At 44.2% G+C, this 25,000-nt stretch overlaps 1 long non-coding RNA gene across 2 annotated transcripts; it reads left to right on the forward strand.

Annotated features, from left to right (window-relative positions):
- Window positions 1-2,663: 2,663 nt before the first annotated feature.
- LOC102978260 (uncharacterized) lies at window positions 2,664-23,876 on the forward strand. 2 transcript variants are annotated; one of them, XR_008616799.1, is made up of 5 exons: window positions 2,664-2,814; window positions 2,895-2,977; window positions 6,680-6,736; window positions 8,255-8,600; window positions 23,862-23,876. It is a non-coding gene; the product is annotated as an uncharacterized lncRNA (long non-coding RNA). The 2 variants fall into 2 exon arrangements; XR_003678765.2 differs by having other exon boundaries at window positions 2,895-2,973.
- The last annotated feature ends 1,124 nt before the right edge of the window (window positions 23,877-25,000 follow it).

The raw sequence follows: 25,000 nt of genomic DNA on the forward strand, positions 1-25,000 counted from the left end.
CCTCCTCTACTCCTGATTTGTTCTATATAAAACACTGCCAGGACAATCATACCAAAATTCCATTTACATCACATAAGTTCCCTGTTGAGGGCACTGACATGCCTTCTGTTTCCCTGTCTGCCCACTGACTGGCCCATAGCTCAGTACATATTTGTTACTTAAAACCATCTCATGATTCCCTACTAGCCTCGACTTACTGAGCCCTGGGAGCAGAAAGTAATAGATTTTTAAGACAGAGGTGTTGAATATGCAGAATGCATGTGAAAAAGCCAAAGCCAACTCAAAAGCCTTCAAGATAAAGTAGAATCTCTCTAAGGTAATTCACAATTCTGACTCCACCCAAACCAGCCTTGTTTAGGGAGTAGGGGGGTGCTGAAATTAGAATGCCTGGGTTCTAACCCCACCCAGCTCCTCCACTCCTAGCCACTTAACCTCTCCGTGCTTCAATTCCTCCTCCATAAAAGTTCAACCAGGCCTTCCCTGGTGGCGCAGTGGTTGAGAGTCCGCCTGCTGATGCAGGAGACACGGGTTCGTGCCCCGGTCCGGGAGGATCCCACATGCCGCGGAGAGGCTGGGCCCGTGGGCCATGGCCGCTGGGCCTGCGCGTCCGGAGCCTGTGCTCCGCAACGGGAGAGGCCGCGGCAGCCTGTGCTCCGCAACGGGAGAGGCCGCGGCAGTGAGAGGCCCGCGTACCGCAAAAAAAAAAAAAAAAAAAAAGTTCAACCAGCCTCTGCTCAAGTTCTTCCACTCTCCCTGACTATCCAAGTCCAAGTCATTATCCAAAGCTCTACTAAAGGCCCATTTCCCCCAACCCACCACTCCATTTACTTTATAATAAGAGTTCTACAGCAAAAAGTCTGAATAACTTATTTTAGTTTTTATCTGTAATCATATATTACCATGCTTCATTTAATTATTCCACCTGTGTATGCCCCACCAATGTCCCACTCATGAATGACACACACTACTTACTGCCTCAGGTGATCATCAGTGGCACAGTATCAATATCAACAATTATTACTACCACCATTTACTGAATATATAGTAAGTGCCAGGCATTGTGCAAGTATCTTGTGTACTTTTCTGTCCTTCAGTCTTCATAATCCTTTTAGGTAAATCTATCTCTTTATCCCCATTTCACAGTTAAGGAAACCTCTACATAAACTCACTCATTTAAACCTCAAAACAACTCTGTGAGATAGCAATATTATTGCCAATTTACAAATGAGTAAGCAGGCACAGAGAGGTTAGATAACTTGCCCGAAATCACACAGCCAGTAAGTGGTGAATTCGAGGATGAAGGGGTAGCTGTGATAAATTACTTCATTTACTGACTCATTCTCAACATTTTTTATTAAGCACTCTTCTGGGAGCTGAGGATACAGCAGTGAATGAACCAGAAAACATCTCTGCTCTCATGGACCTTAGAATTTTATTTCTTTTCCAATATTTTCATTCAAGGGCACAATCCTAAATCCTCTTAAATACTTTTTAAGATTTCCATACAAAAATATCAAAATTAGATAATAAAAATTAGTATCGAAGAAAAGTATGGTACTTGAAGCCAGAAAACCTGGGTTAAATTCCCAACTTTGCCATTGATTAGGCCCTGGGCAAATCCCTTCACTTGACTCTCAATTTCATGACTTGTATTAAATAACGTATTAAATTGCACACCAAGCACAGAGTCTGGCACTTAGTGAGTTTCCCTCTTTCCCTCTCCCCTCCATGCAGTGACTTCATAATTTTTGTGTCGTCCCTGAGCACATGTTAAAAGGCTACACCGAGTTACACTAAGGGCTGAAAAGTTACCAATCGCTATCTTACTTTCCAAGGCAATTCTAATTCCAGATCACCATCACTATGTCTCGGATTTCAGGCCCCAGACTACTCTAATGCCTATAAACCAGGTTACAAGTCGGGAATGACAGCAACTCACTTTAGAGCCTGACAGTATCTATAAAATGCTCCCGATGACCTTCTTAGAGGGCACTTTTGATTCAGCAGAAGAGGAATGTAGCCTCCAGGCCAAGCTGCACGCCCCGTGCGAGAGATGTGACACGAGGGAGGAAAATTTCCCGCCTCCAGCCCAAGGTTGCGCCCTGCATACTGCTTCAACCCGCAGAGCTCCCCAACTCTCCTGCCACGTGCCAACCCGACCCCCACCTCCTCGGGGCTGCACCTCCACCCCTCCCACCTCGGGCAGCCGCCCAGGCTCCTGGAGTCCGAGTTCCCAGCCGCCGCAGTGACCTCCCGCCCGGGCCCGGGCAGCTCTCCCTGGCCTGAGGGGCTGGAACAGGCCGAACGGCCTGACCTCTCACGGGGCTTCTCCTCCGCCCTCTGGGTCAGCGGAGCCTTGAGCCAACTTATCGGCTCCGGGTGGGGCCTGCCGGAGACGAGGAACCCCTTACCTATCTTCACGACGGCATCCGCCAAGCACCGGTCCCACTTCCTGCCGAGCTCTGAATCCGACATGTTCCCCACCCGCAGTTCCAGCTTTCCGGACCATCGGGCTCCGCGCTCAAACTCCAGGCAAGTCTCGCGAGAGCCGCCTCCGTTCCCAGGCCCGGAAGGCCGACGACGGCCCGCCAGATATCGCGAGATGATCTGACAGCTTCCGTACTTTCCGGTTTTTTTCAGTTGGTCGTCAAGGTGACGGGTTGCCTGGAGGCCAGAGGTGACCCTGACCTTGGAGCCGCGCCTACCTAGGGGTTGCGAGGCAGACAGGTTTCCTAAGCGGCATCCAGAGCCCTGTCTGGAAGGTGCTTCCACAACACCAACTCCCGACGTTGGCCTTGGAAATTCCCAGAGCACGTAAGGGCACAGCGCTGGATTTATTCATTCATTTACTCATCTTGGCTTTTTCTCCTCCCTCATTCACTCATTTATTGCAGTGGAACTCCCGCCTTCACCACTAACACAGAAATTGCTCTGGCAAACGTCACCTATTGCGAGGACTTCCCTGGTGGTCCAGTGAGTAAGACGACGCTCTTCCATTGCAGGGGGCGGGGTTCGATCCCTGGCCGGGAAACTAGATGCTACATGCATGCCGCAACTAACAGTCCTCCTGCAACAACTAAAAAGGAAAGATCCCTCATGCAGCAAGGAAGATCCCGCGTGCCGCAACTAAGACCCGGCGCAGCCTAAATAAGTAAATAAATATTTTTTTTTAAAGTCACCTATTGCCAAATAAAGTGGACGGTTTTTGATCTCTGTACAGCATTGGACACAACTGCTCTCTCTTTCCTGATCCTCCTTGTCTCCGCCTTCTCTTTATTCATTTGACTCCCAGGACACCAGTCTTTCCTAATTATCCTCTTCTGACTCTTCTCCTTAGGGGGTCCATCCAGGGCTGTTTTTCTCTGCAGCTAGTTATGAGTGTTGGTTCCCTGGGTTCCATCGATCCTCTTTACATACTCTCCCTGAGTAATTGCAAACAGTGCCAAATTGTATCTCCAGATCAAGCTTCCTGTTCATAATTCAGCCTCTTTGCTGGTGTCCTTTAGTTTTCCCTTCCCGTTTCCATCCTCCATCCTACCAACAAATACAGATTTGACTCTATTATTCCTCTGATTAGAAGCTGTCAGTGACTCCTATTCATCTACTGGTTATATTCAAGCTGCAACAATTCATTCTAGGAAACCTACACTAATAGAACTTAGAGCCCCCCTTCATCCACCCACTAATAGAGCATGGAGCCTCCCTCCCTCTTCTTACTGTCACAGGAGCTCACCTACCCCACAGGATTCTCTACATTGTATTGAAACATCTCTTTACAGATGTTTGTATCTGCCAATAAAACTAGAAGCTCATTAAAGGCCTGAGCTGCCCCTTTTTCATCTGTACACTCCCAGTTCAGAGCACAAGGCCTTGGACAGTAGGATCTTCTATGAAATATGTGAACTGAATTGAATTCATTCACCCATATACTTATTTATTCTTGACATCTTTAACAGCAGAACCACTGTTCTAGTCCTTGCTATGACAGAGCCCCTTCCTTCAGGAAGCCTTCTTCCATGACCTGACCATCCTTCATCCAGCTCGCATCTGAACTACATATCAGACTATATTGTAATTGTTTGTGTGTCTCTTGGATGTGACTGTGAGCTCCTCGAGAATGGGGGCTGTGCCATTTCTATATCCTGATGACCAGGAGAGAGCTTAGTATATATTGGATTTTCAATAACTGCTTTTCGAATGGAGGTAAGACTGAATATATAAATGATTGACTGATCAGTTGAGTTAGAGAGAGGAAAAAAAAAAGTCTCTGTTCTGGGGGAACTTTATAGTGTAGCATTTATATTGAAAAAGAGAAGGAAAATTAACTTCACTAAATACCAATGATGTGTCACAGATACCACCAGGCATCTCATGTACTTTAATTTATCCTCACAGCAAGTTGAGATTAGGATCTTCATTTTCGCAGATTTGGAAACTGAGTCTCAGAGATGTTAAGTAATGTGGAAGATGCACGGGGCTCTGCATTGTGTAGATTTAGAAACTGACAGAGGCATTTTTATTGGATTCAAGAGAGTTGTGAATTTTTGTAGAAGGCAGAGAGCAAATTACGAGAGCAATCAGAGGCAGATGGTATAGCATGAATTCTGGAGCCAGGCTGTCTGCGTTCAGATCCCAGCTTTTTCCTAGTTTGTATCTATTATTCTCTCTTTCCATGGTTCCTTTCCCAATATGATGCTTTATTCACTGCTGTAGCCGCACCCCTAGAACATTATCTGACACATAGTGTTTGCTTGATAAATATGTTGATTGAATGAATAAATAAATAAAAACTCTGGAGTTTTTATAGTTCTTAGAGAACAAAGACCAATACAAGTGGGAAAAATATTTTTTTAAGCAGCAATTAAAAAAAAAAAAACCAGCAAGACACTCACTGTAAACTTAGTTACATTCAAAATGATTAAAAATAGATTTCTCAATGCTGGAGAAGGGAGTTACAAACATGGAAAGGGAAAAAGCTTGAAAGAATTCTTTGCTGTTGGATTGGAATTGAGTGTATCAGTATGAACTCATGGTATTTAATGTAATAGAGATACATATAGAAGTGTGTGTGTGTGTGTGTGTGTGTGTGTGTGTGTGTGTGTGTGTGTTTCCCAATCCTGTCTGTGGAGAGGGCCTAAAAGCAATGACATACCAGCAGCAATAAGCAAACCTAAATCTTGGCTTCTAAATACCATTCTCTACTTAAAGGACCCAGGGCTCCCTGGAAAATTGGCTAAGACTCCAGGGCTTAAGCAGGGAAAATTCAAGATGACCCTGGAATATCTTCTTGTATCACAAAGTAAGGAAGTCTTCAAAGGATGACAGTGTCATGTCAAAATGTTTTAGTAACTACAAACTGCCTAAAGAATTGCTTTGTTCCTAATTTGAACCCTTTGTGTAAGCTATTATTACCATCATTAGGACTTCTCCCAATTGTATGGAGCAAATTTCACAAAGATAGAAGTTTGCGTTTCAAATGGGTAAACACAGAGTCTTGTAATAAAGCAATTTCACAGTAAGAGAGCCAGTATCTTTTTACATTGGATAGAAGAAAAGTGAAAAAAACTATCACTTAAGTAGAATAGATTTTAGCCTCGACTGGTTAATCAACTAAACATAAACTCTTTGTTTAGTTTACTAGGTTGTAAACCCAGCTTCATTAACAACACAGATTAGAATATTTTACAGCACAGCACCTGCATATATAAAGATCTTTTAGATTCCAGTATTATTTTTTCAGCTTCCCTTCAATTAAAAACTAATTCCCGGGCTTCCCTGGTGGCGCAGTGGTTGCGCGTCCGCCTGCCTATGAGGGGAACCGGGTTCTGCGCCCCGCTCTGGGAGGATCCCACATGCCGCGGAGCGGCTGGGCCCGTGAGCCATGGCCGCTGAGCCTGCGCGTCCGGAGCCTGTGCTCCGCAACGGGAGAGGCCACAACAGAGGGAGGCCCGCATACCACCAAAAAAAAAAAAAAAAAAAAAAAAAAACAACTAATTCCTTTCTTAAAGGGAGATTCACATTTTTTGATTCATCATCTTGCCCCTTCAGTAATGTGTCCAAAGTCAAACAGCTACTAAGTAGCTTCCTTGTTTGTTTCCAAAGCCCAGGTGGCTGTCCTTTGCTGTTGTTGCTGTTGTTTCTAAAAACATGCATATGTGTGAAATACAACAAGCATACAGAAAAGTGCTAAAAACGTAAATACAGCGTGACGCACAAATTATTGTAAAACAAACACTACTAGCACTTCAGAAGCCCACTCCCTGGTGTGTCCTTTGCCAGATCATATCCCCTCCCTCCCTGCCAGCATAACCACTATTCTGACTTCTATGTTATTCATTTCCTTGCTTTTCTTTAAGTGTTGTTATCTGATTATGCATCCTTCAACAATATGGTTTAATTTTACGTAGTTTTGAACTTTATATAAATAGAATCATACAGTCTGTATTCTATGGTATTTGACTTCTTTTGCTCATTATTATGCCTTATGATTCATCCATGTTGTTGCATGTATAGTCCATTCTGGATTCATTGCTATATAGTATTCTGTTATATTCTATCCATGATTTGTTTTTTGTTTTTTTTTATTGAATTATAGTTGATTTACAATGATTTAGGTGTACAGCAAAGTGATTCAGTTTTATATCTATATCTATATATGTTTATATATATTCTTTTTCAGATTCTTTTCCATTATAGGTTATTACAAGACACTGAATATAGTTCCTTCTACTATACAGTAGGTCTTGTTGTTTATCTATTTTACATATAGAAGTGTGTATCTGTTAATCCCAAATTCCCAATTTATCCCTCCCCCCTTCCCCTTTGGTAACCATATGTTTGTCTTCCATGTCTGTGAGTCTCTTTCTGTTTTGTAAATAAGTTCATTTGTATCATTTTTTAAGATTCCACAAATAAGTAATATCATATGGTATTCGTCTCTGTCTGATTTAGTATGATAATCTCTAGGTCCATACATGTTGCTGCAAATGGCATTATTTCATTCTTTTTTATGGCTGAGTAATATTCCATTGTGTGTGTGTGTGTGTGTGTGTGTGTGTGTGTGTGTGTGTGTTGTGTGTGTATAAAACACATCTTCTTTATCCATTAATCTGTCGATGGACGTTTAGGTTGCTTGCATGTCTTGGCTCATAATTTCTTTATTTTTTCTACTCTCCATGGGTATTTGGGTTGTTTCCAGCTGGGTATTATTACCAACAAGGTTTCTCATCCTTGTACATATATCCTGGTGCATATCGGCATACGTTTCTATATGATATGTAACTAAGGAAGGCAATAGGGTTTGTTTATCTTCAGCTTCATTAGATACTGCCAACTTCAGCCCAAAATGACTGTACCAATTTACGTCCTCACCAGCAGTGTATAATCACTCCTGTTGCCCCACATCCTCGCCAAGAGTTGATTTTTTAAAATTACACTCTAAAATTGTTGCCAATCTGATAGGTGTGTAGTGGCATTTTATTGGGGTAATCCTTGCTCTTTCGAGTGATTAAGCTACTAGATCATGTGTTCTGAATATATAATAGCAGGAATGGGGGATTCGAACTGAATGAAAGGGTCCCTGAAAGAGGAGAAGATGACAGAGACACTTTGCAAACTTAATGCTTTGCTACCTTGAAGCAGGTATACTGGGTTGAATAGTGTCTGCCACCACATTCATGTCCTTCCCGGAACCTCAGAATGTGACCTTATTTGCAAACAGGATCACTGCAGATGTTGTTAGTTAAGATCCGATCATAATGGAATGAGGGGAACCCAAAATCCAAAATGACTGGTGTCCTCATAAGAAGAGGAAGAGATGTAGAGAGACAGGCAGATACAGAAGGAAGATGGCTATGTGATGATGGAGGCAGAGATCAGAGTTCTGTGGCTGCAAAGCCAAGGGGTGCCAGGGGGTGCCAGCAATCCCAGAAGCCAGGAGAGAGGCATGGACAGAGTCTCCCTCTGAGCCACCAGGAAGAGACCAACCCTGCGACACTTTGAGTTTGGACTTCTAGCCCCCAGAACTGAGGGAGAATAAATTCCTGCTGTTCTGAGCTACCCAGTCTGTGGTTCTTTGTTACAGCAGCCCTAGGAAACTAAACCAGCAGAGACCACACTAGATTGGAAATCGTGAGAGCTGGATCCCAGGCTACTCTGCCGCTAACTGGTAGTGATATACCCACAGCAGCTCCCCTCAGATGGGCCTCCCCATCAGCTCTCTTCAGATTCTTGGATTTGCTTCTTCCCCTTGTAGCTCAGATCCAGCTTAATGGACATCGGAGGCAGGCCAGGCCAGGCCGAAAGATGAGGCCACATTGCAGCGGGACAGAGACTGCGACTGCGCTGTTGGCCCCGGAGAGGCACGAGGACAGGGGACACGGGTTCGATCCCTGGTCCAGGAAGATCCCACATGCCATGGAGCAACTAAGCCCGTGCCCCACAACTACTGAAGCCCCCGCGCCTAGAGCCCGTGCTCCACAACAAGAGAAACCACTGCAATGAGAAGCCCACATACCGCAGTGAAGAGGAGCCCCCGCTTGCTGCAACTAGAGAGAGCCCGTGCGCAGCAACGAAGACCCAACACAGCCCTAAATAAATAAGTAAATAAATAAATTTATTTATTTTATTTATTTTTTTTTTAAACGAAGAAATACTAAAAAAAAAATGGGCCTAATGCTGGCAATGGCTCCCACTGTTACTAACTCCGGGGTATTACATCATTCCTCTCACTTTGTAAATAGTAACTTTACAAACTCTCCTCCATTTCCCAGTTTGAGTGGACCATGTGTTTCCTGCCTGGACCCTGACCCTAAACCTATGAGAGGTCCGTGCTCCGCCTTCATTCCCTACCTAACTCCACCCACCCCCTTTGTTTCCTTCCTAGAGCATATCATAATTTGCAATTATCTTCTCTATTTATTTACTCCTTCCTTCTCCCCCTCCATCACCCAACCCTGCTTCTCCCACCAGACAGAAAGTTCCATGAAAGCAAGGACTTGACTTGTCTCATTATCACCATATCCCTAGTGCCTGGCAGTGTCTGGTACATTGGAAACATTTAATATTTCTTGAATGAAGGAAAGAAGGACGAGCAGGAACGATGCCTTTTTCATGTTTACCTCTCCAACACTATCCATGCCGCGTACTCAGTGGTGCTCAGCTGATGTTCCGTGTTCTCACATGGTCCTATCTTTAGCGCCAGAGGGTCCCAGGGTGAAGTGCAAGTTAAGAGTAACAACCAGAGTGGACTTAAGTGTAGCTTTGTGGCCAGTATTTGTTTTAACCATATGTTTGAATTGACCTTAAAGGGAACACTTGAAAAGGTGCAACTGAAGGTGCATTTTCTGCCATTATCTGCATTTGACATGGATGTCTGAGAGAGCATGAATTTGAGGCAAATAGCATCACTGAATTGGTTTGGATTTAAGCACGTGAACTAAGTGAGTGACAGTTGGTACAAATGTAATCATCATAGCTTGAGTATTAATATTTCAAGGGCCAACCAAAATCAATCAGACATTTTTCCACTACAGAGCTCCCCTGGCTAACTTAATGTCAAGTGACCTATGATTTTGACCTGGATTAAATGAACGCAGCCATTATGGGGTAACTGGATATCACTTGTCTATTCTGTGGGTTAATAAAAAGTTAGGGAATGCAAAAATGATTTCTTAGCCAATGCAATCTCTTTGGTAGAGAAAATATTTCTAAACATGGGATCCAAGGAGGAAAAACGGCATTTTTGGCAGAAAAGAGACTGGGTAGCCTCTTCTTAATTTCTCTTCTGTCTCACAGCCAGAGAGGTGGGTGTCTCCGCCCTGAATTTGTACTTCGGTCTGTCTGCTTCTAAAGTCACCACTTTACCTAGGAGGTTGATGGATGTGTTTCACAGGATCTTTCCATGAATCCCTGAAACTATGCAAATCTTTATGTAGGGGTGCATATCTTTTTTTCTTTGAGTCTATAGCTTTCTTCTGATTCTCAAATAAGGTTGAAAACTATTGACCTGGAGTCAAATACAGGTGTGGGGATGGGGCCAGTCCCTCCAGCAGAGGGCAGTGGCTCCCACATTCACTGACCTCCTTGACCTTACAACATTGGTTGTCAAGAGATGGAAGAGGGGACTTCCCTGGTGGCACAGTGGTTAAGAATCCGCCTGCCAATGCGGGGCACATGGGTTTGAGCCCTGGTCCGGGAAGATCCCACATACTGTGGAGCAACTAAGCCCGTGCACCACAACTACTGAAGCCCGCATGCCTAGAGCCCGTGCTCTGCAACAAGAGAAGCCACTGCAACAAGAAACCCACAACCAAGAGTAGCCCCCGCTCACTGCAACTAGAGAAAGCCCACGAAGACCCAACGCAGCCAAAAATAAATAAATTAATTAAATAAATTAAAAATTAAAAAAATAAAAAAAGAAAGAAAACATGCCCATTCGCACTAAAGGAAAGAAAAAAAAAAGAGGTGGAAGAGGGTGAGCCAGGTAGGGCTGACCTGAGGGCACCAAAAAAGAACACCAACCTTTCCCTGTTCTTCATGTTGGGTTGGTTTTGAAATCCCATTTCCAACCCCCAGTTACCACATCATGGGATACATAAACTCTCAAGCAGTGGCTTTGGGGAAGACTACCTTCTGCCATCAACTTCCTGAACAGGCCTGGAAGATTCTTCTCAAGGACACATGTTTTTCTAAGCCTTTTTGCTCCTTTGTCAACGCTGGTTTCTCTTGCTTCCTTTATGGACATGTTTAGACCACCTGAACAGATGCTGATTCAGAGGTTCTGGTTGGAATACATTTTTCAGTGGAAACTTAAATGAACTGACCTTGATTCTCACTTGCCTATAGGATAAACACCTAGCTCCTTAACTTTGCATTCAAAGCCTTTTGAGAACAGTTCCACTCCCCCTTCAACTCTTTCGCTACTCTCCCACATGAGGTTGAAATGGAGCAGGACCCTGTGGGGTCCTCCTGGGTACAAATCCTTTCAGTGTCCCCCATTTCTCATTTGTAGGAAATAGGTTTCATTCAGCCACCTTGACCTTCCTTGAGTTCCAGAAGGCAGATTCAGTTGATTATCAAGGTAGGGAAGGAATGCAGAAACAAAGGAGAAGCAGTCAAGAAACAACAGTGCAGCCATGGGGCAGGGTCCTAGTTCTTCCTGAAGGAATATACATAAACAACACCTTTGAGTTCTGCTGCAAGAATTAAAGCCCCCACCCAGGTGGAAGATGGTAACTTCAGGTTGAGCACAAGATTCCTGGAACACTGCCCGGTTACCTCACCACCAACCAATCAGAAGAAAGTCTGCACACAGTGGAAGATAAGGAAGACTCTCACCCCCTCCCCCGAATGATTCTCCCTTTAAAAACTATCATGGTTGAGCAGAATCTTCAGTTGGGTTTTCGACACAAGTCTGCCTTCTCCCCAGGTTGCCAGCCTCCTGAATAAAGCAACTTTTCCTTTCCAACCAACACTCATCTCTTGAGTATTGGCTTTTGAGTGGCAAGCAGCTGAACCTGAGTTCAGTAATAAGGTCTCCATGTAAGGTATCCTTCTTGGCCAAATTATTCCTGCAATCACTTTGGACCTTCCAACAAGCTCTTGAATAGGTCACGCCTTCCTTCCTGTTTTCTTAATCTCTCCCATTCTTCAACCTCTTCTTCCTCCATGGAGCCTTCTCTGGCTGAGAAGCAGTGGATCATAGAGGTGTTAATGAAACCGAGCAGGACCCTGTGGGCATGGGAGACTTTCTGTTCAGCCTCCATGACCTTCCCTGAGTTCCAAAGGGCAGATTTGAACAGTTGCTAATCAAGGGAGGAGCAGGCAAGAAAACACCTGAGGCAAGATTAAAGGAAAAACATCAAGATTACCTGAGACCAGATTAGAGGAGTGCAGGCCCTACACACACCCTAATCTTGTCAGCAACCCCAGCCTTGAACTATTGCTATAAAACTCCTCAAAACCCTGCCGGGCTGGAACCCAGTTTTTTAGGTCAGGAGCTCGCTGTGCCCCCCTTTCCCTGGCAAAACAATAAAGCTATTCTTTTCTACTTCATCCAAAACGCTGTCTCCAAGATTCAGTTTGGCACCAGTGCACAGAGGTCAAGCTTTTGGCATCATTAAGGGCTCTGAAAGACTGAGGAAGCAAACCACAAAGATAATTGAGGGGAGAGTCTTGTAGGCACAGAGAGGAGTAAGTGCAAAGGCCCTGGGGTGAGAGCTTGCTTGACCCTTTAGAGACACAGTATGGCTGGAACAGACTGTGCAAACAGGAGATGAAGTCAGAGGGGTGGTGGAAGCAGATGGTATAGAACTTTATAGGCCACAGCAAAGACTTTGGTTTTACTGTGAGTGAGGTGGGAAGACATTAGAGGGTTTTGAGGAGAGGAGTGACACCATCTCACTTGTGTTTAACAAGGCCACTCTGACTATTGTGTTGAGAATAGAATGTTGGGGGCAAGGCAGAAGCAGAGAATCAGATAGAAGAATATTGCAATCATCCAAAAATGATGAAAAAGGAGGCAATGAGAAGAGGTTGACATCTGGATGTTTTTTGAAGTTAGAGCTGATGGGATTTGCTGATAGATGGGGTGTAGGGTTTGAGGGAAAAAGAAAGAGGGGTTAAGGATGGTTCTAAGATTTTCAGAGTGAGCAAGCGGAAAGGCAGGAATTGACACTGAGATGGGAAAAACTGAGAGAAAGAAGCTTGCATGGGGGAACAGAATCAGGAATTCCATTTTGGCTAGGTGAAGTCTGGAGCTGCCTAGTAGATCCAGTTTACGTGCTACCCCATATTTCCTCAACTCTTTCTCCTCCCCGTGGCCCCTTGACTGCTTACTCAAAGAAGAGCCTTGGTCACCACAACTAATGGTCTCCTGCTAAGACCACTGGCTGTCTCAGTCTCTCCCAGGGTGAGGGCCAGGCTCCAGTTCACCTTCACCATGCCTGCTGCAACAGAAGCTGAAAAAGCTCCAGGCATCAGACCCAAACGACAAAACCATGGCGGATATGGTTCCTCCCAACACTTCTGAGTCCAGGATTAAGTTCTAAAGCACGGCTGGGGGAGCAGGCATCCTCAAGAAGCCCCAAAAGGCCAGGGACTGCAACCTGAGGTGCAGGGGTAAACTATTATCATTGAGAGATAAGAGATGAGAAGGAGTCAACAGATGAATTCGACTTCCTTCTGCAGGCCAGAAATAAACGTTACCTTCTTAAGAGGCAGCACCATGTGCTGTGGTATCTCCCCACCTCCACCCCGACTCCCACCCTGGCCTCTCTGGAGCTGTTTCCATGTGATGACACCACTAGTTGTGTTTTCTTATGAATATATGACTAGCTTGATAATGCACTCCCTTGTGTTTGCTTACCTTAACTCCTGGCCTCATTTTCCCTTTCTCTCACTCTCTGCCCTGGGATTTCACTTCTCCAGTAGAGCATTTCTAAGGCACCTGGCTAAGTCCAGGTGGAAATACAGAGTGAACTGGGGAGAGGTCTGTGCTGGAGATAAAAATGGAGAGTTCAATGCATATATTTACACTTCTCTAAGATCACCCAAGGAAGGAGTATTGACAGAGAGAAAGGAAGACCAAGGACTGAGCTTTGTGGCGCTGTAAGATTTAGCGGCTGGGGAGTTGAGGATGAATCAACAAAGAAGAATGAGAAGGAATAACGATGGCTGGGAGGGAAACCAAAAAGAATGATTTTCTGGAAGCCAAATGAAGAAAATGTTTCAAGAAAAAGAACATGATTAACTGGGTCAAATGAAGATGAAGAACTGGCCTTTGGATTTAGCATCAAGGAGATTATTTTGGTTACATTGACAAGGACGGTTTCCTTGGAGGGATCAGAACCAAAAGTTTAAGACAGTGGATTTGAGAGAGACGAGGAGGAGGACTGGAGACAGCAAGTGTACCCTGTCTTTTCAAGGAGTTTTCTCCAAGGAGGGACAAAGGAAAAGAGCAATAGCTTGAGAAGGGGTGGAGTTGCTAGCGTGTTTTTAGGATGGGAGAAATTACTCATGTTTGTGTGTGGAGGGGGATGATTCAGGATAGCGGGTAAAACCGATGATCCAAGAGAGACAAGAGAGGAGATGGCTGCAGCCTGAAGTTCTCAGCAGAAATGCTAAGATTTTTAGATTCCAGGGGGCTGGAAGTAGGAGGTTTGATTCTGAGGAAAGAAGGAGGTTGCTAGACATCTGGAATTTCCTTTCCATGGATGCCTGGGTCTCCAGGGCCCAGCTTTTAAATTTGAACATTTCCTTTTTGATGTGGTTAGAATCCCTGAGCCCACAATGCGTTCCCAAGAGTATTTAATTAAATGGGAATCTGGTGTGCATCTGTGACTAATTAATTCTGATCAAAAACAATTAAATATTAAATGTCAGTGCTGTTACCTGGTTCCTAATCATTGCAAAGGGCTGAATGTAATGATCAAGTCCTGACCTCCATAGGAACCAAGTTCAAGTTAAAATAATGAAAGACTAAAACTGAGCTGATGAAAGAGCAGAAAGTTTGAAAAAAATATTTGAAGCAATGAAATGCTGAGCATCAAGAAAAGGGAATCTCTTAGAGTTCTCTTCCTCAATGTGTGGGTTTCTACTGGATTTTTTTTTCTTTTCTACCATATTTTTTTTTGACTGCACTGTGCAGTATGCAGGATCTTACTTCCCAGACCAGAGATCGAACCTGTGCTCCCTGCATTGGGAGTGCAGAGTCTTAACCACTGGACTGCCAGGGAAGTCCCAGCATGTGGGTTTAGAAGGGCCCTCTGGCTAGTAGAAGTAATGGCAGTTCCACTGAGCAATGTAGTAAACATTTCTAACAGTTCTTTTTAGAGCAAAATATGCTTTCATATGCTTTCACTTTATATGATATATATAAAATGATGTAATTCATTCAACAAGTGTTTCATGAGATTTGATTTGGCCAATCCTGTGCTAAGCTCTGGGAATAAACAGATGCATAAGACTAACCCTCTGTCGTTAAGATCTAGCCTGGTGCTTCTCAGAGGGCGTCCTGATGTCCACCATTGTCAGAACCAACTGGGATGCTTTGCCTTTCCTCTCTCTACTTTACCTAGTGTGATTAAGGGCAGCTCTTGTCTCCTGGTTTTGTAAACAATATTTTTGTTTCATTTCTTGTTGAGTGATTTTTAAAGATGGGGGGTGGGGAGAAACGACTTTGCCATCTTGAATCTGGCTGGCCATCATGACCCGTGTGGTCCTGGTGAGAAGTGGGGCGCCTCCAGTGGACCCCACAGATGGGCTGCTTCTTACCCATGGAAGCAGGGTGGGAGATGGAAGGACAAAGACCGAAAATAATGGCTTGGATGGGTGAGGTTGCTGAGAGCCAGGAGAGTGAGTCAAGCCTAGAGAACCATCTAGCAAAAAGGTGGGTGGGGGTTAGGAACCATAGCATGAAACCAAAACAAAGAAAGTTTATGAACAAGGAGCAGCAGGGCAGAAAGACAAGGAGGTGGTCTGGAAGGAGTCCAGAGACAAGCTGGGGATGCTTGTGGAGACTTTATATCTCATCCCTGCACCAGCTTGAATATGCTGCCCAGGTCATATAAAAGCGTCAGGTGGATGGGCCATTTGATGTTTTCTCACTCATTGACCATCTGAAAAGTGAACAGTAAGCTCCTTCATGAGAGTCTGAGTTCTGAGCTGTTGTCAACTTTAAAGTGCTCGTTTGATGCTCTCAGGATGGTACTTGATACTTCAAATTCTTAATTTGTAAAGAGGAGACAAATGTAGTTCCCTCAGCCTACTTTACAAACGCATGGAGATGCTCTGTGGACCAATGAGACTTTCAGTCTGACTTTCCCCTTTGGGAACAGGATGCTCTTAACAGGGACCATTTATCCTGAGCGCTCAGACACTTCTGTCTTCTGCTTGAAACCAAATGCAGGAGAGGGAGGCAAGGAGGAAGGAGGAAAGGAAACTCACAATTCTGTTTAGCACCTGTTGAGTGCAAGGACCTTTCCACGTGTTGTTTCTTTTATTCTCCTAATGGCCATCTGGACTGAGCCTTCTTACCCACTCTTACAGATAAGGAAACCATGTCCATGGAGGACATGGAATTTCAATGCAGGTTTCTCTGACTCCAAAACTGTGATCTTCCCAGGACATCACAGTGACTGTGGCTCTGCCACTGCCAACCCTTTTTCCTCCCTCCCCACCCTCAGTGAGAGGGACACTGTAAGACAGGAGGTGACCAACCTCCCTTGTTTCAAAGGAAGAAGATAAGCTGACTCGAGGCTGAAGTTTTCTCTGAAATTGTATGACTCTGATCTTTTGAACCATGAATAAAATAATTTTTACTTTTAATATGGTTAAACATGAGATCCTCTTATCCAGTGAATAAATATATGTTGAACACCTAGTTTATAGAAGATGCTGCGACAGAATGTTGGAGGATTTGGAAACATATAAAATATAGGCAAATCCTATAAAATCACTTTCACGGTTAAGATTAATTTGAATTCAGACATACTAAAAATTATCCAACTTGCAGTTTGAAATTTGTCGCTGGCATTCACGAGGGAGGTCAGGATGGAATTTCCCAGTAGGGGACTCACTCACCTGGAGGTATTAAAATCTTGAAAATGGATGAATTTCTCAAAGAAGACGGAATTACAAGGGCTGAAAATAAAGATCAGGATAGAGCCTTAAATTATATCAATTTTGGGGAGCTGCAAGAGGAAGTTAAGGTAATGAAGCCCTAGGGATGAAAGAGGAAGAAGAAACAAAGAAAGAGAAGATAAATAAGAATAAATAATAAGTTTAGAAAGAGCACACACAGAGCTGCAAGAGGGGGAGGTGCCCAGGGCTTCATAGAGGGCAAGATGAATGGGAATTTTTTTAAAACCACAGAGTACAAATATCAAGAGGTCAATGATTTTCTGCAAATGTCACATCTTGAGCCAGTGGTGAGAGCAGAAACCAGAGAGCAGAGAGTCCGAAACAAATCGAGAAGGCTGGTTCATTGTACAGAGGAAAAGGGAAGAAAATCAGATGCGTACATATTACTCAACATGCAAAGTGGACTCTAAGGGACTTCCCCGGAGGTCCAGTGGTTAGGACTCAGCACTTTCACTGCCGTGGGCCCGGGTTCAATCCCTGGCTGGGGAACTAAGATCCCGCAAGCCACACGGTGTGGCTAAAAACAAGCAAACAAAAAACAACACAAAACAAAAACCCAAAATGGGCTCTGAAAGGATTAAATGCCTAAATATGAAAGGTAAAAATGTATTCGACGAATGAACAGAACATAGGAGGATACCTTTGTGACCTAGGCAATGGAGACGAATCCTTAAGGAGAGAAATCTGTTAATTGGGTTACATTGTAACTAAGGAATTCTGCTCAACAAATGACACTGAGAGACAGTTAACAGGCAGATGACAGACTGAAAGGAGATATTTGCAATTTCTAAAACTAATATTTAAAGTCTAATATTTAAAATGTACATGGTGGAGAGAGACAAATTAGGAGTTTGGGATTAACATATATACACTACTATATTTGAAATAGGTAAACGACAAGGACCTACTCTATAGCACAGGGAACTATACTCAATATCTTGTAATAGCCTATAATGCAAAGGAATCTGAAAAAGAATAGGTATAGATATAGACATATAATTGAATCACTTTGCTGTACACTTGAAACTAACACAACCTTGTAAATTAACTATACTTCAATAAAAATAAATAACAAATAAAAAAATAAAAATAAGGGGGGAGGGAGAAATGGAGAGTTGCTGCTTGACAGGTATAAAGTTTCAGTTATAAAAGAGGAATAAGTTCTAGAGATCTGCTGTACAACGTTGCACCTACAGTTAATGACATTGCATTGTGCACTTAAAATTTAAGAAGGCAGGCTTCCCTGGTGGCGCAGTGGTTGAGCGTCCGCCTGCCGAGGCAGGGGACACGGGTTCGTGCCCCGGTCCGGGAAGATCCCACATGCCGCGGAGCGGCTAGGCCCGTGAGCCATGGCCACTGAGCCTGCGCGTCCGGAGCCTGTTCTCCGCAACGGGAGAGGCCACAGCAGTGAGAGGTCCGTGTACCACAAAAAAAAAAAAAAAAAAAAATTTAAGAAGGCAAATCTCATGTTAAGTGTTCTTACTACAATAATAAAAATAAATAATAAAATATGTTTATTAACAGTCAAACAAAAAAATAAAATAAAATGTACGTGGAATGCCAGCACATCAACATGGAAAAGACAAACTCTTCGTAGAGGATGCAGTGGTGTTTGCCCAGATCCCCCACTTCAGGACTGAGGCACTCTCAGACAAGAGTGGTGCCTTGCCCAAGATCAAGCCCTCTTCCTCAAGGCATCTTGCATCCAGTGACTGGTCCAGGAAGGAATATAAATGCCTTAGCCTCCTTGCCTCAAAGTGGGACAACTCTGAAAACCCATTTCAACTCCAGAGCTCCTCATGGTTCTGTCTGAAACCTTCAGAGCAACTTCATCAGAGTGCAGCTTCTCCCTCTGCATTCTGATTCCGATTGCCCCAATTCTGATTCTCTTACTCAAAGGTTTAGTTCCTGAGAGCAACCCACCTCTAAAGTTCTTACATGCAAACTTCAGATTCAGAATCTGTTTCACAGAGAAATCAACCTGTGTCAGTTGATACTGGAAGCAAACTAAAATGAGATTTTAGAGCTGGATCACCTGCCAGTTGCCTGGCAGTTAAGACCCTGTCAACGGTGGTTTGTAGAGTACCAGGAGCCTCTGGCATGCAATTACGGGGCAGTTTTAAGGCTTTTCACTGGTGGTGAACTGGAATGGGATATGAGAGGAAGAGAATGAACTGATGGGTGCAATCCATCAGGTGTTTGGGAGTTTTAAAGACTTTGGAATTGGATGGCTATTGCTGGAAGCTACCAATGCACCGGAGAAAGGCAATGAAAGGGGGAGAGTGATTAATCACCAATAAAGGGTGAAATCACCAATGTGTTCCCTACCAAACCCAGACAGATCCTGGAAGAAGCTGTGGACCACTGTAAACTCCCTCAAGGAGTAGCACCAATTGCAGCTGCTATGCCAGATGTGGTATCTTGGCTAGAGCTGATAAACACAGCCTCATATACATGGTATGGGGTCACTGATATGGCAAATGCATTCTTTTCCATCTCTCTCAGAAAGAAGGACCAGAAGCCATTCACGTTCACATGGAACAGACAAGAGTATCTATTTACAGTCTTGTCCCAGGACTATGTCAACTGCCATTTGTCTGAAGGGACTTGGACCCCGCATCACCTCATGAATAAAAACCTATCCTTGCCCTGGGTTATTTCACAGTCTAGGGAGAAAGACAGAAGGTAACAGAGGGATCAGAAAACAATCTACTCAGGGAGTGCTTGTACTAGTCAGGACTCTTGATTGCAAGGGACAGAAACCCAATTTGAACTGGCTTAAACAGTCCCAGGCTTGAATCCCATTGATCTGGCTTGGGTCATGTCCATCCCTGACCCAATCACTATGGCTCGAGAATGAAATACTCTGATTGGCTAGGCCTATTCACGTGCTCAGTCCTGGAATGAGGGGTGAGGTGGGGTTAAGATCAGCCCACTGGGCTGAAAGCAAGGAGGGGATGGTTCCCTAAAGTACAACTGAGGGCAACTAAGGAATTGAGGCTGATCAGGTAAAAGAAGCAGATGTCCCTTGGAGGGCTCAAGTAGAGTAGCCATCTGCCCTGGGAGTCAAGGGAGGCTTCATGGAGAAGGTAGACTTTTTTTTTTTTTTAATTGAAGTACAGTTGATGTACAATATTATATAAGTTACAGGTAAACAATAGTGATTCACAATTTTTAAAGGTTATACTCCATTTATTGTGATGATAAAATATTAACTATTTTATAGTAGCTTATTTTATACCTAATAGTTTGTACCTCTTAATCCCCTACCCCTATATTGCCCCTCCCCCCTTCCCTCTCCCCACTGGTAACCACTAGTTTGTTCTCTATATCTGAGTCTGCTTCTGTTTTGTTATAGTCACTGGCTTGTTGTATTTTTTTAGATTCCACATATAAGTGATATCACACAGTATTTATTGGAAGTGGTCATTTGACTCAGACCCCAAGGAAAAAGTAGGAGTTTGTCAGGTGGAAACGATATTCCAGGCAAAGAGACAGGCTTGTGGAAAAGCACGGAACTGTGAATGGGCATTGCATGTCTAGAGAAGAAAACAGTTCTCAGTGGTAAGGGATGGGGCTGGAGAGCTACTGAGCTCAACTTAGGCAGGATCTGTCTAGAGAAAGGCAGTATAGACCTATGTCCAATACATTGATATGAAGTTATTATTGTCAAATATTAATTTGATTCTCTCTAGATCAGTAAAGGGGACTTCGTGTGAGGCAGAGTATCTAAAGTCTAGAATATTAGCTGCTGTGGGCAGAGATGTTTGACTCTTGTTCAGTGATGTATCCATGTGCCTAGAACAGTGTCTGGCACACGGTAAAAGCTCAATAAACATTTGGGTAATAAGTGTCTGAATTTAACTTTAATAGTTCGATTAATTGTATTAGACATTCCACGAAATCCTTGAGTAAAGGAATAGGGCTGGGAAAGCTTACTAAAGACAAGGGCAAGGAGTAGGGAAATTGATGGGGTTGAAAAGAAATAGAAATAGATAATAGTAATAATTAATTAATTAATGTTAGCACTTACTGAGCACATATCTATTAGAGGTTGCTTGTACTAGTCAGTAAATATCTAAATATCCTATATTCATTATATAATTTAATCCTTATATCCACCCTATGAGGCAAGTATTGTGATCCCCACTTACACAATGAGGAAACTGAAGCTCAGAGAGGTTAAGTGACTTGCCCAAGACCACACAGCTAGTTATGCTGATACTCAAACCAAATCTGTTTCTCTCTAGAGCCAAAGCTCTTCATAAAAATAAGTCCTTAAGAAAAATAAAGCAAGCACCTTTTACATTCCGGGTACTGTTCTAGGCATCATACACTTTCTACACCACAACACGTCCATGCTGGTGGCATTGTTATCACCATCATGCCTCACGTTAAAGACACAGAAATGAAGGCACAGAGAGGTGAAGTAGTTTACCTAAAGTCACATGTAAACAAACAGCACAGGCTGGATTTGAGCCCAGGCAACTAGTTCCAGTATCCAGACTCTAAACTAATACCTGCCACTTGGCTATGACACTGTCCTGATTCAGATGGGCATTTAGGCTGCAACTTATGATACAGTTTGTTTTGATGAAATGAAGACTTTAGAACTAACCCTGAGGGGACTTCCCTGGTGGTCCAGTGGTTAAGACTCTGTGCTCCCAATGCAGGGGGCCCGGGTTTGATCCCTGGTCCGGGAACTAGATCCTGCACGCCACAGGGAAGATCCCTTGTGCTACAGCTAAGACATGGTGCAGCCAAATAAATAAATAAATATTTTTTTAAAAAAGAAAGAAATAGCTCTGAGTTTGAATGCCTGATTTTCCACTGACTGGCTGGGTGACTTTAACCTCTCTGAGCCTTAATTTCCTCACTTGTAAAATGGGAATAATAGTCATATCCACCTTGCAACTTTAAGGATTAAACGAGGTAATGTCTAACAAGTTCCTGGCATGGTTCCTGTCATGGATCAAGAAATTTTAGTGGCTTATTTATTTTTTTGCTTCCTGTCTTGTCAAGGATATTAAATTTAGATCAGAGGTTTTAACTCTTTTATGCCATGGACCTCTTTAGCAGTCTAGGGAAGCTGATGCAGCCTTTCTCAGAATGATTTTTAGATACAAACAATAAAATTCACAGGATTACAAAAGAAACTAAATATAATGAAATACCATTATCAAAAATGTTTTAAATTTGAATTTGTGATATAGTAACATATGTCCTTGTTAATACAATGAATCATGAGACGGAGTGGCAGGCTCTATAACTACTACTAGTTCAAAGTGAAGTGGGTAAAAGACATTTGGGGATAATTTACAGCACCTGTTATGTGAAATGAAAATATCTGTGATTCCTATTGATGTCAGTTGCTGGTCCTGCTAAGTCTACTGGGGTTTGTTGCCTGGCTCATGATTGAAGGAAGCGTTAAACTCAAGTAAGAGGTTAGTGGAAAAAAAAAAAAAAAGTTGTACTTTTTTTTCCCATCCAAGTTCACAGGCCCTTGGGTTCAAAACAGCTGGTCTAAAGGAAGGCGGTAGTGGGGAAAGTCAGGAATTGGCCGGTTTGTTTGGAAGCTCCTCATAAATGGGGCTCTTCGGTCATGCTTTTGGATGTTATTTATTTGGCCCTGTATGGAGAGAAATCACACATCTCAAACTCACTGTGTCTTCCTTGCTGCTCCTGGAGTGTGCTAGGCAAATGTGGCCTTAGAGGGCCTTTGCACTGACCCGACTGTACCCTCTGACAGTAATAATCTTCCCTGAAACATCAGCCTCCTCTCTCTGACTCTCACATCTCTCTCTCTCTCTTTTTTTTTTTTTTGGCCGGGCCATTGCCGGGATCTTAATTCCGCAACCAGGGATCCAACCCCAGTCCCCCCACCCTCCCACCCCTCCACCCCTCCACAGTGCAAGCTCGGAGTCCTAACCACTGGGCCACCAGGGAATTCCCTCTCACACCTAAGTCTTCAAACGTCCCCTCCTCTGTGAGGCCTATCTTGATTACCCTACCTAAGTGTCTCCAGCCCTCCCCAAACCCTTAGCCTGCTCTAATTTTTCTTTTTCCCTTAGCATATACCACCTATCGTGTTTCATAATTTACTTCTTTATTTTATTTTCTCTTCCTCTCTCCTCCACCCACCCCCGACTAGAATATAAGCTCCGTAAAGAAAGGGATTTTTCTTTTGTTTTGTTTTTGGCCTGGCGTGGCATGCAGGATCTTATTACTGTGACCAGGGATAGAACCCGTGCCCCGGGCAGTGGAAGCGTCCAGTCTTAACCACTAGACCGCCAGGGAAGTCCCAAGAAAGGGTTCTTTGAGAGAGTTTCCTGACTGTCCCGGGTCACGGGTTAGGACTTTGTGCTCTCACTGCCAGAGTCCACCAGGGTTCCATCCCTGGTGTCGGGTAATTAAGATCCGGCAAGCCAAGCAGCACAGCCAAAAAAAAAAGGAAAGGGATCTCTGTTTTGCTCACTACACTACGGGAACAGAGGACGGCGCGTAACAGGTGCTCAATAAATTGAGTATATCAACGAATGAAGCATGGTTGCGGGATGAGGGTCGCGCTTTACAGTGAAGCAGCTCAGACCTGAGAACCGGAACCGGGCTCTGATGTCGGCTGCCGCTGCCACGCTGGGCTACCTGGGGCAGTATATACTCAATCTCTCTCAGCCTCGGTTTCCCCAGCTGTAACACAGGAGTCAAAAACCCCGTCTCACAAGTTTTGAGGATCCATTGAGCCAGTCAGTAGAAGGCTGGCATTGGGCAGGTGTTTCATAAATGCTAGTTCCTGGTCCCCTTTGGATCTGGAGGAAGCGACTTCCTCCTGTTGGCACTGGGTCCCGGGAACTCCCGTAAGAGGGCAGGGCTCTTGTCCCTCGCCTTCGTTGTGTTCCCAAAAAGGCTCAGAATAGAACCAAAGTCTCCTGGCTCCACTTTTGTTGTAGCCAACAGACCACACGACCACTTTTTTCCTGTCCACGACTTTTCTTTTGAGGTGGAAAGTAGTCGTTGGAATAACTCACCCAGGGGCAGGGAAAGGAAAAAACAGCAAAAATTGTTTTAAAAGGGAGTTATACAAGCATGTGCAGGAAAACCCCATTGAGGGATGTAAAGGCTGATTCAAATAAGGAGGAAATATGAAATTTGACAGTTTTCCAGGCCTTCCCTGGTCCTCAATTTCCTCTCTTCCATCACACTTTTTTTTTTCTCGCCCACAGAAACAGGCATTAAGAAAGATGACAGGTCAAAAAATAGACCATGGAGAAAAGAGGAGGGAGTTGGAAGTCGTTGATCAGTGTGAGTATAAACGCTACTCCCTATTATCACCAGCCTGTTCCCTAAGTCATGATGGGGAAAGGCAGGCTCCAGCAGAAGCTGATGTCTCCCTAGGGAAGGAGAATGAATTCTGGATCACTAACGGAGACCGTTTTCCAGGGCTGCTTTGATCTCCTGCCCGAACCAGGGCTGGGGACCAGCAGGCTGAGACTCCAAGGAAAACCGGACTTCACAGCAGTTTCAAGCAGCTGTCTGCCCACAAGGGCGTGTGCCTGCAACGCTTCCAGCCCAGCTTGTGCCCTGCTCCTGGGCCCTTGTCCTTCGGCCCCAAGGAGTCCCGCCTCCCCTTTTCCTCCCCACCCAAAACGCTGAGTTGGCGTCTGAAAATGAGTAAGTGTGAAGCGAGACTGCACATTGGTCTTTGCTGAGGATTTGTTTTTGCCAGACGGCTTGGTGGAGAAGACTGCGTTTCTTGGTTATTTTTAAACCGGGATTTCTAGAATTTGATTAGGAAAAACACAAAAACGAAAACCGGAAACTCAAGTCATGAGAGCCTAGTGGCTCTGGGCATCCTCTTTGGGTGGGCCTGCTACTCCCTAGAGTGGCCAGGAGCCCAAGGAGTGTGGGGCTGGCAGAGAACAGAGATGCAGAGGGGTTCCAGGCAGTTCCAGAAAGCATCCCTGCTCTCCATCCTAGGTGACGAAAATGCCACACCTACATGACACCTCACTTCTGGCCCTTGCTGCATGCCAGGCCCTGTGCTGGATGGTGATGGAAAGTCTTGGTCCCTGGCCATTATGGGGGCTCTCTTTTAGATGAAGAGATTGATGGTTGCAACATAGTTACGATAGGAGCTTGATGGGGGAAGATACAAGGTTCGAGGTGGCACTGCTAAACCTAGCCCAGCAGGATCCAGAGAGACTCCAACTATGAAACCTGAAGAATGAGTGGGAGTTAGCAAAGCCCAGCCAGAGAGGACTATGGATAAGAGAGGGGTGTGGTGGGGTGTGGACAAGAAGACAGAGGCTTTGAAGACAGAAAGATTGGACTTCTAGTTCTCTTCCTCCTCTGACAAGCTGTG

The sequence above is a fragment of the Physeter macrocephalus genome, unplaced genomic scaffold, assembly GCF_002837175.3.
Source record: "Physeter macrocephalus isolate SW-GA unplaced genomic scaffold, ASM283717v5 random_1035, whole genome shotgun sequence".
NCBI lineage: Eukaryota > Metazoa > Chordata > Mammalia > Artiodactyla > Physeteridae > Physeter > Physeter macrocephalus.